This window comes from Lactuca virosa, chromosome 3 (genome assembly GCF_052849685.1).
Source record: "Lactuca virosa cultivar CGN04683 chromosome 3, Lactuca_virosa_CGN04683_v6, whole genome shotgun sequence".
In the NCBI taxonomy this organism is placed as follows: domain Eukaryota; kingdom Viridiplantae; phylum Streptophyta; class Magnoliopsida; order Asterales; family Asteraceae; genus Lactuca; species Lactuca virosa.
In genome coordinates this window covers 400,979,899-400,993,863 of record NC_136428.1, presented here as the reverse complement: position 1 = coordinate 400,993,863, position 13,965 = coordinate 400,979,899, and the positions used below count along the sequence as shown (strand labels likewise).

General features: G+C 38.2%; 1 long non-coding RNA gene across 8 annotated transcripts; it reads right to left on the bottom strand.

Annotated features, from left to right (window-relative positions):
* Window positions 1–3,569: 3,569 nt before the first annotated feature.
* LOC145167750 (uncharacterized) lies at window positions 3,570–6,668 on the bottom strand. Of its 8 annotated transcripts, none has more exons than XR_013741412.1 (7): window positions 6,136–6,668; window positions 5,766–5,907; window positions 5,541–5,615; window positions 5,381–5,460; window positions 5,039–5,124; window positions 4,196–4,366; window positions 3,570–3,830 (listed from the first exon to the last, which is right to left on the bottom strand). It is a non-coding gene; the product is annotated as an uncharacterized LOC145167750 (long non-coding RNA). The 8 variants fall into 8 exon arrangements; XR_013741413.1 differs by having other exon boundaries at window positions 4,196–4,362; XR_013741415.1 differs by having other exon boundaries at window positions 4,196–4,336.
* Window positions 6,669–13,965: the final 7,297 nt, after the last annotated feature.

The window sequence follows — 13,965 nt, the reverse complement described above, 5'->3', positions numbered from 1 at the left end:
CAAAGATACAAAGTTACTTACAAATCGAAAAGAGATTGTGTATATTGGAAAGAAGGTGAAAAGGGTTTCTAAGAAGAACTTCTTTTATGTGGACTTCATTGAAATTTTTCCTACCACATATTTTCAGAATTCGCTCAAACATATTGATTCATGCAAAGTAGATTTAGATGGTGACAAAAGGGAGATAGATGAGTTGATTACTTGGTATTTGGAAGTTAGAAAGATTCTTCTCAACATTATACCAATTTGAAAGGTGAATAAGATATGTTTTTATTCTTCATAAAGGGGGATAATGTTGATTATTTTTTTTATAAAGAATATCGAAGTTCAATTTCTTATCTAAAGCTTGTTTATACATCGAAGTGAAGAACTGGAAGTATCGAAGTGTTGTATTATCTATATCATAACATTACCACTTCGATATATATTTTTATTATATATGACATATTAGTTATATGCTTGAGTATAGAAGTCCATGTATTATTTTGTGATTAGTTGATAGCACTAATAGGTGTGTCTATAAATAGTATTGTTTAAATGGATGTATGTACGATTCTTTCACAACTGCTCATAACTCAACATTATTGGAGCTATTCGTTGTAACCATACTTACTTTCCTGATCAAATGTGAGCTAAACCAAAACTATTTACATATTGTGTTCTTTCGTTTATATTGAATTGATTCATATATTTTGTCCAAACCTCATTGATCGTATCTGATCTGTTCCTTATTTATCTTAGATTTGGTGCTTACCCCTGATGAATAAGTTCATATATATATATATATATATATATATATATATATATATATATATATATATATATATATATATATATATATATATATATATATATATATATATATGGATTTGATTTGATTTTTGGATCTGGAGATTATCTGCATGATTCTAATCTCCTACCTTTAGGGTAGGTTGTTAGGTATTAATAGTATATATATATATATATATATATATATATATATATATATATATATATATATATATATATACTAGCCGTTTACCTGCGCCAAGCGACGGGTGAGAATTGTTTTTTCAAAAATTAATTTCTAGAGACGATAAGTTCTTTTGCTCAATGAACGTTTAAAAAACATTTAGAAAATAATGAAATCTTTATTTTTAATGACATCTAAAGGATTAATAAATTTTCTTTAAAAAATAATCCATAAATACACTAAGTTAGGTTAAAATATCTAATGAAAAACTATCATTTACCTTAGTGACAAGGAAAATTCGAAGATGATGCTTCATAATCTTCCTTGGTAATTAAAATGTTTATTAAATTTCTTTGGTAACAGATTGTTCAATTTTCTTTTGCAGTTTAGGTAATGGACATTTCTTTGGAAAAGTTTGTACATAACCTGTCAATGCCCATGTAAAGTAAGTTGGTTTCAAGCCACATAACAGGATCCAGGATTAAGCTTATGCTTTTCACTTCTTCCAAGTGACTAATTTTCAACTAACTTTCATTTATAGTAACTTAGTTTCATTTTTTAAATTCAAGATATAGCAAGTTACTTTCATTTTTTGGCAAGAAATAGCATCTTACTTTAATTTCTTTCTATAAATAACCACATACAAACAGTTTGACATACACACATTATTTATTATATTATGGCATTGTACTTTCAAAGTAAAATGCTTAAATAAGAAAAAAAACTAAACTGAAAGTAAGATGCATATTAGACAATGATATATGACATTTTGTAGTTTACCTGGTTATGATATATGAGAAATTAGAATATGTAAAACATATATTCACCGTAAAGGTGAAGTGACAAACACACATCATTGAAAAATTCAAAAAATAATAGCAGACACACTTGGTGACACTTACTAAGAGATGGACATTAACGAAGCAAAATAAACAAAACAGATTGCTTGTCTATTCCTTCAATCGTAACATCGATTTTTTCCAAATGCAGTAAACAGAGATTAAAATGCATCAGACCGGGTCAAAATATGTGAATTAAAGTGAACTCAATTTGATACCAGAAGCTAACTATATAAGCAATTAATAAACCCATCTTCACTCTTCTTCAACCATGTTCTTATCATTGAAGTACATTAAACAATTATTTTTCTGAAGATTGGTCAGATGGTTTCCTCGTGTTTTTGCAATCTACACCATTTGCATTGCCCATCTGACCAGTTGAATTATATGAGCACTATAAGCTAAAAAATAATAAAAAAACTATGAATCATATTAAGAAAATATATCCAAAAGCTCGAATTTATACTTATGTGTCTCACAGCATCTTTACACTATATCCACCTCGTGTGCTTCTTTAAAACATGTTGACATCAGAGCCTCTAATTTAGCATTAAAGCAACAACTGTTGACGATTGACACCTCAGGAGTGTCCTGGACTTTTATTTTCAATTTTGTTATATGAATTTGAGAGATTAGGTAATTCCACCATTCACCACTAATGTCATTCTCCTTTTGATACGCATTATAGATAAGTATAGTCACAAATGACACAAACCTAAATTCAATTCAAGATTTGTAGGTTAGAAAACACATACATACACCCATGCGATGCTTTGGGCGTCGATTTGTTTATTCCGGCGAATAGTTTCGGCATTTGTGAAATTGATTCCTTTCGATTTGTTTCATTCCGGTGATTTTTTCATTTCGGCGATTAGCGCGATGCAACTATTCAGTGGTCGATGGTCCATTAAATAGTTTCTCTTCGGATAAAAACAGTGCGCATGAGCAATATGGTCCTAAAACTAAAAAAAATTAAATTTTTTAATATAAAAACACTGGGGCAATATTGTCCTAAAACTGTTAAAATTGAATTTTATTAATGTAAAAACAGTGTGCAGGGGCAATATGGTCCTAAAACTGTAAAAAATGAATTTTATTAATATAAAAATAGTGTGCAGGGGCAATATGGTCATAAAACCGTAAAAAATGAATTTTATTAATATAAAAAAATAGTGTGCAGGGGCAATATGGTAATAAAACTGTAAAAAATGAATTTTATTAATATAAAAACAATGTGCAGGGGCAATATGATCATAAAACTGTAAAAATTGAATTTTATTAATACAAAAAACAGTGTGCAGGGGCAATATCGTCCTAAAACTGTAAAAACTGAATTTTATTAAAATAAAAAACAATGTGCAGGGGGAATATGGTCCTAAAACTATAAAAATTGAATTTTTTTAATAAAAATACAGTGTGCGGGGGCAAGATGGTCAAAAAAATGAAAATCCATAATGTTTTGATATAAAAACAGTTTGTACTATCTGATATTCTCCAAAAATGTAAAAATTAAATGTTATTAATATAAAAACTTTGTGTGCACGGGTAGCGATTTAAATTTCTCTACGAATTCAAGCAATATTCAACCAGCAAAAGATTTACTTAATGACTTCAAACTCAAAACCATATGTAGGTGCAAAATCATCCAATTTAACGTAACTCACCAAATCTATCCAACTCAAAAGCAGAAACGGTCCATTTAACATCATATTTCCAACATTTCTCCATTGAGACATTTGATATTAACAACCAAATTCAACCTCAAACACAGTAAATAATAACATCATGAATAAGAGTAAATCGACATATAGCCCCAAAATTTGTTCCAAATACATGTCTCTCTCCTTCTAGGAATTGTATTTCTATCATCCACATGCTCAATAGATTACCATAAATCATTGTATGTTTACATCCAGCCCACCTACCAGTCCAATCCAAAGCTAAACTATACATTTTTAAGAAAGGTGTAGTTGAAAATACGGTTTAAACTCTCCTGATGCAAGTATTTCATGCTTTAGCATTCACAAACGGCTTGAAAGCTTCAAAATAAAGAATAATATTTAAAATGAGTTCACACAAACACAGTGTGCAGGGGCGATATGGTCCTACGACTGTAAAAAAAAATGAATTCTATTAATATAAAAAAAGCTTGTAGGGGCAATATTGTCCTAAAACTGTAAAAATTGATTTTTATTAATATAAAAAACAGTTTGTATGGGCAATATGATCCAAAAACTGTAATTATTGAATTTTATTAATATAAAAATCAGTTTACAGGGGCAATATGGTCCTAAAACTGTAAAAATTGAATTTTATTAATATAAAAAGTGTAAAAATTATTTTTTTTAACCATGGACAAACTTACTTAAGGAAAAGAAAAGTCATATGGTCTAAAACCGGATACCTTGGGGACTGATGGTATGAGCTTCATCCTACTATTACGAAACTCGTCATCACCATCAACAAAACGTTGCACAAGAGATCCGGGTACTAATTCCTTTGTCAAAAATAAGAAAACCATGTTGTAGTTTGTGGAACCAGGTACCTTCAACAGCAGAAAGACTGTTGTTTCTTCCTTACATAATAAGTGAAAGTATTAAAGGATACTTATAAGAGCATTTTGTATCACAGTAAATTAAAGAAGTTTAAGCATTGTACCCTTAAATATTTAAAATTTACACTTTCTATACTTTGACGGAGGCACAAATCACTCAAGATTCATATCTTTTACATTTAAAAAGTCTCTTAAACACAAATATTGAAAGGTTTCCTTTTTTATACAGTGAGAGAAACACACAAATTACTAAAAGATATAAATTTGTTCCTTTTATCATAGAAAATTAGAAATTTTCATCTTTTATGACATAAAGATAAAATTTTACCATGTCTGAGCACATACAGATGAAAAAAAGCCATTCTTTACCAAATGATCTACATATTTTTTACTCTTTCTAGCTTTGGAAGGCAATGATTGGGGAACCTTTACGACATGTTTCTTTTTCCCTGTAAAGCTTTTGAACTATTTAGAAAAAATAATCATCTAAAGGTCATTTAGAAGATTAACTATTTAACTTAATGATAAACTAACAAATAAATATGTATGTTACCCATTTTAATACCATATGGATACAATTAGTTTGTTGCTCTGTTAGTGACCCGAAACATAAAGTATAGAAATTTAGTATCAAACACAAAGGATCTATTAAAGAAATGAAAAACACTAAAGAGGAGATAATATGTTCATTACCTGTTACAAATTTTATATGACCACCATTTCTAGCCAATGCCAACAAACAATTATCATCAACATCTTTGAGATGTTTCTCTTAAAATCTGTTACAAACCGAAAAATTAGGTAAAGGGTGCATGGGGCTGAACATCAAACAAATCATAACTTAATTTTTGGGAGTCAAAATTAATTTAATCAATTTTTGTTTATAAAATATGAAAGAATTGAGGGCATCGTCCATTAACCTATCATTGATTCATGACTTTAATTTGATCCATAAGACCTTTAATTATAGTTGAAAAATTCGTCATTGATTTCTATAATGAAAATGCAACGTGCCAATAAAAATAATTGAAATACCTTTTGTTAGTCAATTAATTTTCTTCCCATTGATTCCCAAAGACACAATCTTTCCCGTAACATTACAACATACCTAGCAACTAAGATAAAAAAATCACATGAACTTGAGGGACTGATACGTGATGAGGCTTTACATGTGCTTTTTCTCTTAAATTTATACCTGATTACCTGATGCTCTAACTTCCCAGATTTTTGAGCAATTTGTCTGCAAGCAATTTAAGATGCTCCGTATCCACTGAAAATAACACCAAAGGAATGACATTCATTAAGATCTATACAGACCGTAAACATAATCTCTATAAAATTTACATTAATGGATATATTTGTTATAGAAGGGAGATGAATGATTAGGATTCAAATGTGTGTTGTTGTGGGAGACACTGACCTTGAATGTTGGTGGCTAGGATGGTGAATGATGTGCAGGTTCCGGTGGTATGATGGTGGTGACACCAACTTTGCCATTCGACATATCCATCAAGCTTCAATCATCCACAAAAAGATTAAAATGAGTAATCAATAGTTTGAACCTGTGAAAATAAATATCTGAATTAGACGCAACTAGTGAAATCAATAGTTTGAAGTTTGACCTAAAAATCAATGGTTGCATAAGTCAAACACCAAAAACGTGAAAAGAAAATAGCGTAAAATCATATGGCCCTAACCTTGGATTCAAAATCAACAACAAAATGGTTAAAAGTAGCAAAATCACTAAAAGTTTATAAAGAGAGAATAGAGTATACAAAAAGAGATGTTACCAGATATATGTATGGTAATGGCTGTGAGTAGCAGGGAAGATGAAGCTGGTGAGGGTACCAAATCAGAAAAACAAAACCCTAATTAGAGGTGGTGCGATAGTGTTCGAGAGAAAGACAGAGAAGGAGGAAGTAGTTAGGTAGTAGTGGTGCATTGGTCGTAATGTGGTGTTGTGTCTGTGGAGGTCTGTTGTGGTGGAAACGATGCTTAGGGTTTCTGGATGGCGGCGTGCAATGATGGTGCGGTGGTTAGTGGTCATTGCCGGAGAACTAAGGTGGGTCACCGTCGTTGCTGAAGAAGGCTGGAACTAACCCGAAGCAAATTTGGTTGTGTCTAACATGAAGAAAGTGGATGATTCCAATCTAATTTGGCAATCAATTATAAAGAGATGAGGCCGAAAGATGAGGCAGTTTGGGGATTCAATTTTGAAAATAGTTATAGCTCCTCAATTTGTGCTAGGAATCGGTCCATACAGATTCAGTTTTGTTAAAGCTCGTGTTTGAGTGAATCAATTTTGACCGAATCAATCGGCTAAATGCGAGTAATACTAATTCAACGCCCATCCTTTATCAATTGAACATATAAGATTTAGTTTTTTTTTACGGATAAGATTTATTATTTCTTAATGCATAAATTGCTTGTAAATACTGCAGTAATGTTTGTACCTCTTAAAATTCAGCATTTGGAGGTAAATGCTTGTTGAGGTATATATATATATATATATATATATATATATATATATATATATATATATATATATATATATATATACTTTCGTATGTCGAAAACTGATGATTTTTATCTTTTGAGAGATTAAAAATTCTTCTATAGAGAGTTTTTCTAAGTTACTTATGAGAGAAAGATTTAGAAAGTACTTTCTTTCTAAATCATTGTGCTTAAAACGAATACTAGATAAATAAAGTGAGTTATATATATGTTGAATACTTGTGTTCTTTTATTATGCGGTATTAGTGTTTTATATAAAACTATTTGGATTTAAGTACCAACATGGAGTTATTATGCTTTGGACTAACATGAATTATTGGGAGTATACATTCCCCACCTTACTTTATGTGTATTGATGAGTTTTCCTTTAAGAGTTCTCGAGTTTTCACTATATTATTTTATGTTTAAACCTTGTTGCAATGTGGATTATTTTTTCATTCATGAAATTATATTTCTAAAATGCATTTTTTGATATAAAGATAAAATGCTTATTTTTATAAAAAAGAGTTTTGGCAACCTACTTGTTGCATACATGCATCCATACTAGGATGGGAGCCTTGTGTGGTTATTTCATAAGGATATTTTTTTTGAGTTGTGAGTAGATTTCTGGATGATCCTCATATACACCAGTAGAGGTTATATACTCCTTTTATAGGCTTGGTGTAACATCCCAATTTTCAAGAACAAAAATTTTGTTTTTAATTAAGTAACTTATAAAACAGTTTACTGAAAAACAAAATCGCTTCATATCATTTCGTAAAACATAGTCACATGTCTCAAAGCATATCATAAAATAGTAACAATGTCAGAGTACAATCCCATGAATCTCATAATGCGGAAATCCTGTGTGTGTGTGATGCGCTGCTACTGTGCCGGCTCCTTCCCCTTCGAAGAAGAGGTACCTAAAAACAAAACTGAAACTGTAAGCACAAAGCTTAGTGAGTTCCCCCATCATACCTCACACCATATACAAACATACTGTCGGGCAATTTTGGGGTGCCCGACCTAACCTGCCAGGCCATTCTGGGGTGCCTGACCTACCCTGTCAGGCCATTCTGGGGTGCCCGACCTACCCTCCGGTTTATATCAACCGGCTACGAGGACTATTTCACCCCTACTACTACCACATAATATCATAACATAAATATAAGGCCGGGCAATTCTGGGGTGCCTGACCTACCCTTCGGTCCTTACGAATGTGACATGGGGACTGTTCCACCTATTACTACTATCACATATCATCATATCATGCTAACACATAAAACATATCAGATAGCAGCAAACCTAGATAATTATCACAAAGACAATCATCTAACAACAACTCCTACTAGTGGGCCGGCATTGTGGTCGTAGACCCACTTCTACTGGAAGGTAACTCACCTTAATGTCGTGAAGTGTCTTAACTGTCCTCGATGCTGGGATCAACTCCTCTCAGACTCCTACACATAACAACCTTCCTTAATTACCATTTCATACTCTTAACCCTTTCAAGGGTCAACTCAGGTCAAATTCAAAGTCAAGGTCAACACCCTGGTCAAAGTCAACCTTTGGTCAAAGTCAACATCTAGTTGACTCAACTCGCTGAGTTGGTGCACCAACTCGTCGAGTTCCATAATCCATAAAATACTGGAACTTTGATCCTACTCGTCGAGTCTTTCAAGAACTCGTCGAGTTCTCCTTCATACAGAATCAAGACCTTTTTGCTCTTGACTCGCCGAGCTCGTTCATGAACTCGTCGAGTCCTTCTTCATACAAGTTGAAGTGTTTAGCCCTTGACTCGCCGAGTTCTTCCTTGAACTCATCGAGTTCTTCTTCATACAAGTTGGGACATTGCCTAGAACTCGCCGAGTTCATCCTTGAACTCGTCGAGTTCTTTGATCTTTAAGTCCATATTCACGTCCCTCTTGTTGAGTCCTCTTCTAGACTCAACCAGATTGATCAAAAAAAGAAAAGGTTGGGAAACCATAACCCGACTCGCCGAGTCCCCCTAAGTCCAAGTCTATTAAGTTGATTTCAGTCGGGCTTAATGCATCCAGAACATAGATCTCACCTCCTAGGATCGATATAGCACGTAAAGTTACAAACTTTACGTGCATGCATGGGTTAACTAGCTCATAATGACCCAAAATGAAGTCTACAAAGTGCATGGGACTCCCATGGCGATAAAGTTGTCACCTTTATGCCATGGGAACCCTTAAAGGTTCAAGATCTGAAGTATAACCCCATTGATACAGGCTTAGAAAAGTTAGAAAATAGCCCTAAATGGAGATCTAAGAAATGAATAGTCAAGGTATCAGCTTTATACCTCAACTGAGCTGGAAATGTGCCCAAACCTCTGGATCTACTTGCTTTCTCTTGATCTCCCAATCCTCCTCCTTCTTCTCAAGTTTCAAAACCACACAAATCGCACAAAAGGATCAAGAACACTTAATATTTGATTAGGGTTTCGTGAAGAGAGTTTGAGGGCGATGGAGGCTGGAGTGGAGACCCTATAAGTTGTTTAAATATGGTGCAAACCCTCAAATTTAGGGTTTCATCCAGACAGGTCTACTCGTCGAGTCGGGGCTTCCGACTCGGTGAGTAGATTCTTCCACCTGTGTCCCAAAATTCGCATCTACTCAACGAGTTGGGGCCTCCAACTCGTCGAGTCCCAGAGTGAAAATGCAAAAACCTATATTAAAAATACGTATCGGGAACAGGGCATTACAAATCTCCCCCACTTATTTTAGACTTCGTCCTCGAAGTCTGCTGCTACATCTGGAAAAATCTCGGGGTAGTACTCCCCCATCTCGTCCTCCGGCTCCCAAGTCCATTCTGAGCCCTTGCGGTGCTACCATTGCACCTTCACCAGCTCGACCCTCTTGTTCCTCAGATCCTTCGACTTTCCGTCGAGGATAGCTACTGGTCGCTCAATGTAGTTCAGTCTGTCATCCACCTGAATATCCTCTAGATGCACCACTGCAGAGTCGTCTACCAGACACTTCCGCAGCTCGGAGATGTGAAAGGTACTATGAATCTGGCTAAGCTCGGCTGGCAGATCCAGCCTACACGCCACCTTGCCCACCCGGGCTACAACCCTGAAAGGACCGATGTACATGGGGCCTAACTTGCCCCGCTTCCTGAACCGGATGTCACCTTTCCAAGGTGACACCTTCAGGAGAACCATATCCCCGACCTGGAACTCCAGGTCCGAACGGTGCTTGTTGGCATAACTTTTCTGCCGAATTTGAGCAGTCTGAATCCATCTCCAGACCTGCTGGATCCTCTCCGTTATCTTGAGTACCACTTCGGTACTCACCATGACTCTCTGTCCAACCTCTCCCCAGCATATCGGGGTCCTACACTTCCTCCCGTATAACATCTTGAAGGGAGGACAGTCAATAATACTCGCGTGATAGCTACTATTGTAGGAAAACATTGCCAAGGGAAGGTAGGTATCCCAACTACCACTGAAGTCTAGAACGCATGCACGCAACATATCTTCCAAGGTCTGGATGGTCCGCTCGCTCTGACCATTTGTCTGCGGGTGAAAAGCGGTGCTGAAGTGCAGCCGAGTACCCAACTCGTCGTGGAACTTCTTCCCGAATCTGGAAGTGAACCGCACGTCTCTGTCAGAAATCACAGAGACTGGCACTCCGTGTCGTGCTACTACCTCTGTAATGTAGATGTCGGCCAACTTGTCGGCCGAAATGCTCTCCTGGATCAGAATGAAATGGGCGCTCTTGGTCAATCGATCCATGATGACCCAAATCGAATCCCCTCCCTGTGCGGTCCTGGGAAGCTTCGTGATGAAATCCATAGTAATATCTTACCATTTCCATATAGGGATATCCAACGGCTGTGTCTTGCTGTGAGGCCTCTGGTGCTCTTCCTTGACCTTCCAATAGGCCAGGCATCTCTCAACGTACCAGGCTACATCCCGCTTCATGCAGGGCCACTAGTAATCAGGACGAAGATCTCTGTACATCTTCATCGCCCCAGGATGAATCGAGAATCTGGATTTGTGCACCTCTTCCATCAAAACCTGGCACACCCCTCCATTATATGGAACCCACACTCTAGGGTGTAGTGTCAACAATCCACGGCTATCATAGTCGAAGGAGGAAACCTGAACCACAATACGCTCGCTCTTCCGATGTTCCTCCTTCATAGCCTCCTGCTGGGCCTCTCGGATCTGCTCCAACAGTGGAGTCACTACTGTCATCCGCAAGCAAATGTCTCTGATTGGGGCTTCCTTGCGGCTAAGAGCATCGGCCACAACATTGGCCTTCCCCGAGTGGTAGAGGATCTCACAGTCGTAATCCTTCACCACGTCTAGCCACTAACCTTGCCTCATGTTCAGATTCGGCTAATCCATGAGGTACCTCAGACTCTTGTGATCCGTGTAGATAGTACAATGGACCCCATAGAGGTAGTGTCGCCAAATCTTGAGGGCGAAGACGACCGCCCCCAACTCCAAATCATGCGTTGGGTAGTTCGCATCGTGAGGCTTCAGCTGCCTCGAGGCGTAGGTAATGACATGCCCTCTCTGCATCAGTACAACGCCCAAACCACATATGGACGCATCACAGTACACTACAAAATCCTCCACGCTCTCTGGAAGGGCTAGGATCAGCGCCTCGCATAGTCTCTATCTCAATGTCTCAAACGCTACCTGCTGCTCAGGCCCCCAACAAAAGACCATGACCTTCTTCGTCAACCGGGTCAAGGGTACGACTATCTTGGAGAAGTCTTGAATGAACCTCCGGTAATAGCCTGCCATTCCTTGGAAACTCTGAATCTCAGATAGAGACTTTGGAACCTCCCATCTCATCACAGCCTCTACTTTGGCTGGGTTAACCAAAATACCGTTCTGGTTGAGAAGGTGCCCAAGAAACTGCACCTCGCGCAACCAGAACTCACACTTGGAGAACTTGGCGTACAAGCTCTCCCTCCTCAAGGTATCCAACACCTCTCGCAAATGCTCCTCGTGCTGCTCCTACGTCTTGGAATAAACCAAGATGTCATCAATGAAAACTATCACAGACCGATCCAACATCGGTCTGCATACGCGGTTCATGATATCCATGCACGCAACAGGAGCATTGGTGAGCCCGAAGGGCATCACCACGAACTCGTAGTGTCCATAGCGAGTTCAGAACACAGTCTTCTGTACATCCTCGTCTCTGACCGTCATCTGATGGTAGCCTGAACGTAAATCTATCTTGGAAAACCAAGATGCCCCCTGTAGCTGGTGGAAGAGATCATCAATCCTCGGGAGTGGGTATCAGTTCTTCACCGTTACCTTGTTCAGCTCCCGGTAATCTATACACATTCGATGTGACCCATCCTTCTTCTTCACAAACAGGATCAGGGCTCCCTAAGGAGAACTGCTCGGCCTGATAAATCCCTTGTCTAACAGCTCCTGCAGCTGTGTAGACAAATCCTGCATCACAGGAGGAGCCAACCGATATTGTGCCTTAGCTATCGGAGCCGCACCGGGGACTAGGTCAATCCGGAACTCCACCTGCCTCTCCGGAGGTATCCCAGGCAGCTCCTCTGGAAATACGTCTGGGTACTCTCGCACCACTGGCACATCACTCACGACCGCCTTACCCGCTCCCCGGGCATTCATAACGTAGGCGACGTACCCTGCGCAACCCTGCTGAAGGTAGCACCTAGCCCTCACTGCTGAGCACAAAGCTGCTCCTCGCTGCGACCTCTTGCCCTGAATCACCAGCTCTCCCCCACCCGGGGTCCTGATACGCACCAGCTGCTGCACACAGTCGATCACCGCCCTATTAGGGCTCAACCAGTCCATGCCTATGATAACCTTGTTCGCACGTAACGGTATGGGAACCAAGTCTACGAGGTAATTCTCATCATATAACCTCAGCATATAGTCTCTGAAAGCCTCTGATGCTCGGACAAATCGGTCGTTAGCAATCTCAACCTCTAAAGGATAGTCTAACATGCCTGAAGACTTAGAAAGCCTCTTGATAAGTGCAATAGAGACAAACGATCGGGTAGCTCCCGAGTCGAATAACACCTGAATGGGGATGTTGTTCACATGGAACGATCCTAAACATAACACATAAACATAACACATAAATATACTAATTGACATGAAATAAGAGTTGGAGAGAAGAAAACATACCCGTGGCCACATCAGGTGCGACACACGCCTCCTCGGCGGTCAGCTGGAAGGCTCGGCTCCACACCACCGGAGCACATAAAGGTAGTTTCGGGTGTGGGATCGCTGGCCCTTGTCTCAAAAGGCAAAAGTGTGGCAGAAGAAGAGGAGGATTCAGATATGTCTGAGTGTGACCTTACTGGCGAAGAATATGCAATGATGGTCACCAACCCAAAGAAGTTTGCACGAAAGAAGTTCCCTGTCAATAAGAACCGAAACTGGCAAGGAAGTTACAACTCTGAGAAGGTGAAAGAAGAAACGAAGAACACCTCTCAAAAGGATGACGACAAGAAAGAAAGAAAGCTTGTAGGAGACTCTGGATTCGACTGCAATTATTCTCATGGCAAGAACCACTTTGCCAAAGATTGCATGTTGAGGAAGATTGCTGAGAAAAGGGACGGTGAAGATGATGAGGCTTATTACATGCGAAAGTTGGAAGAAATAAAGAAAAAGAAGGCAACTAATGGTTCAATGAATGCCTTGATTGTGCAGGAAAATGTGGATGAAGATGAGTTCGGTGGCGTTGAAGTCTGGTCAATCGATTCTGAGGATGAAGAAGCGAGAATACCCACACATGAAAGAGCTTACATGGCTGGGAAATGTTTGATGGTTACTGCTGGAAGACCAACCGAAGGTGAGCATAAGGAGCCGAACCTGACTGAGGACAAGTGTTTTGCAGCCAAGCCCGTGAGTGAGAGGATCAACGACTGTGATCGTCTGATCAAAAAGGTACAATCCATCCCTGAATCACTTAAAGTTCCCGTAACCAATTATGAAGAAGAATTAAATGAACTAAAATTTAAATTTTCTAACTTAAGTGGTAGTCTCATGCAAACTCGCTTAGCGAACTCTAACCTAACTGACCAGCTCAGCAGGGTGTCTTCGAAGAGTGAGGAGAGAAGGATGTGGATTGAGCTGAAGGAGACGAAGTTAA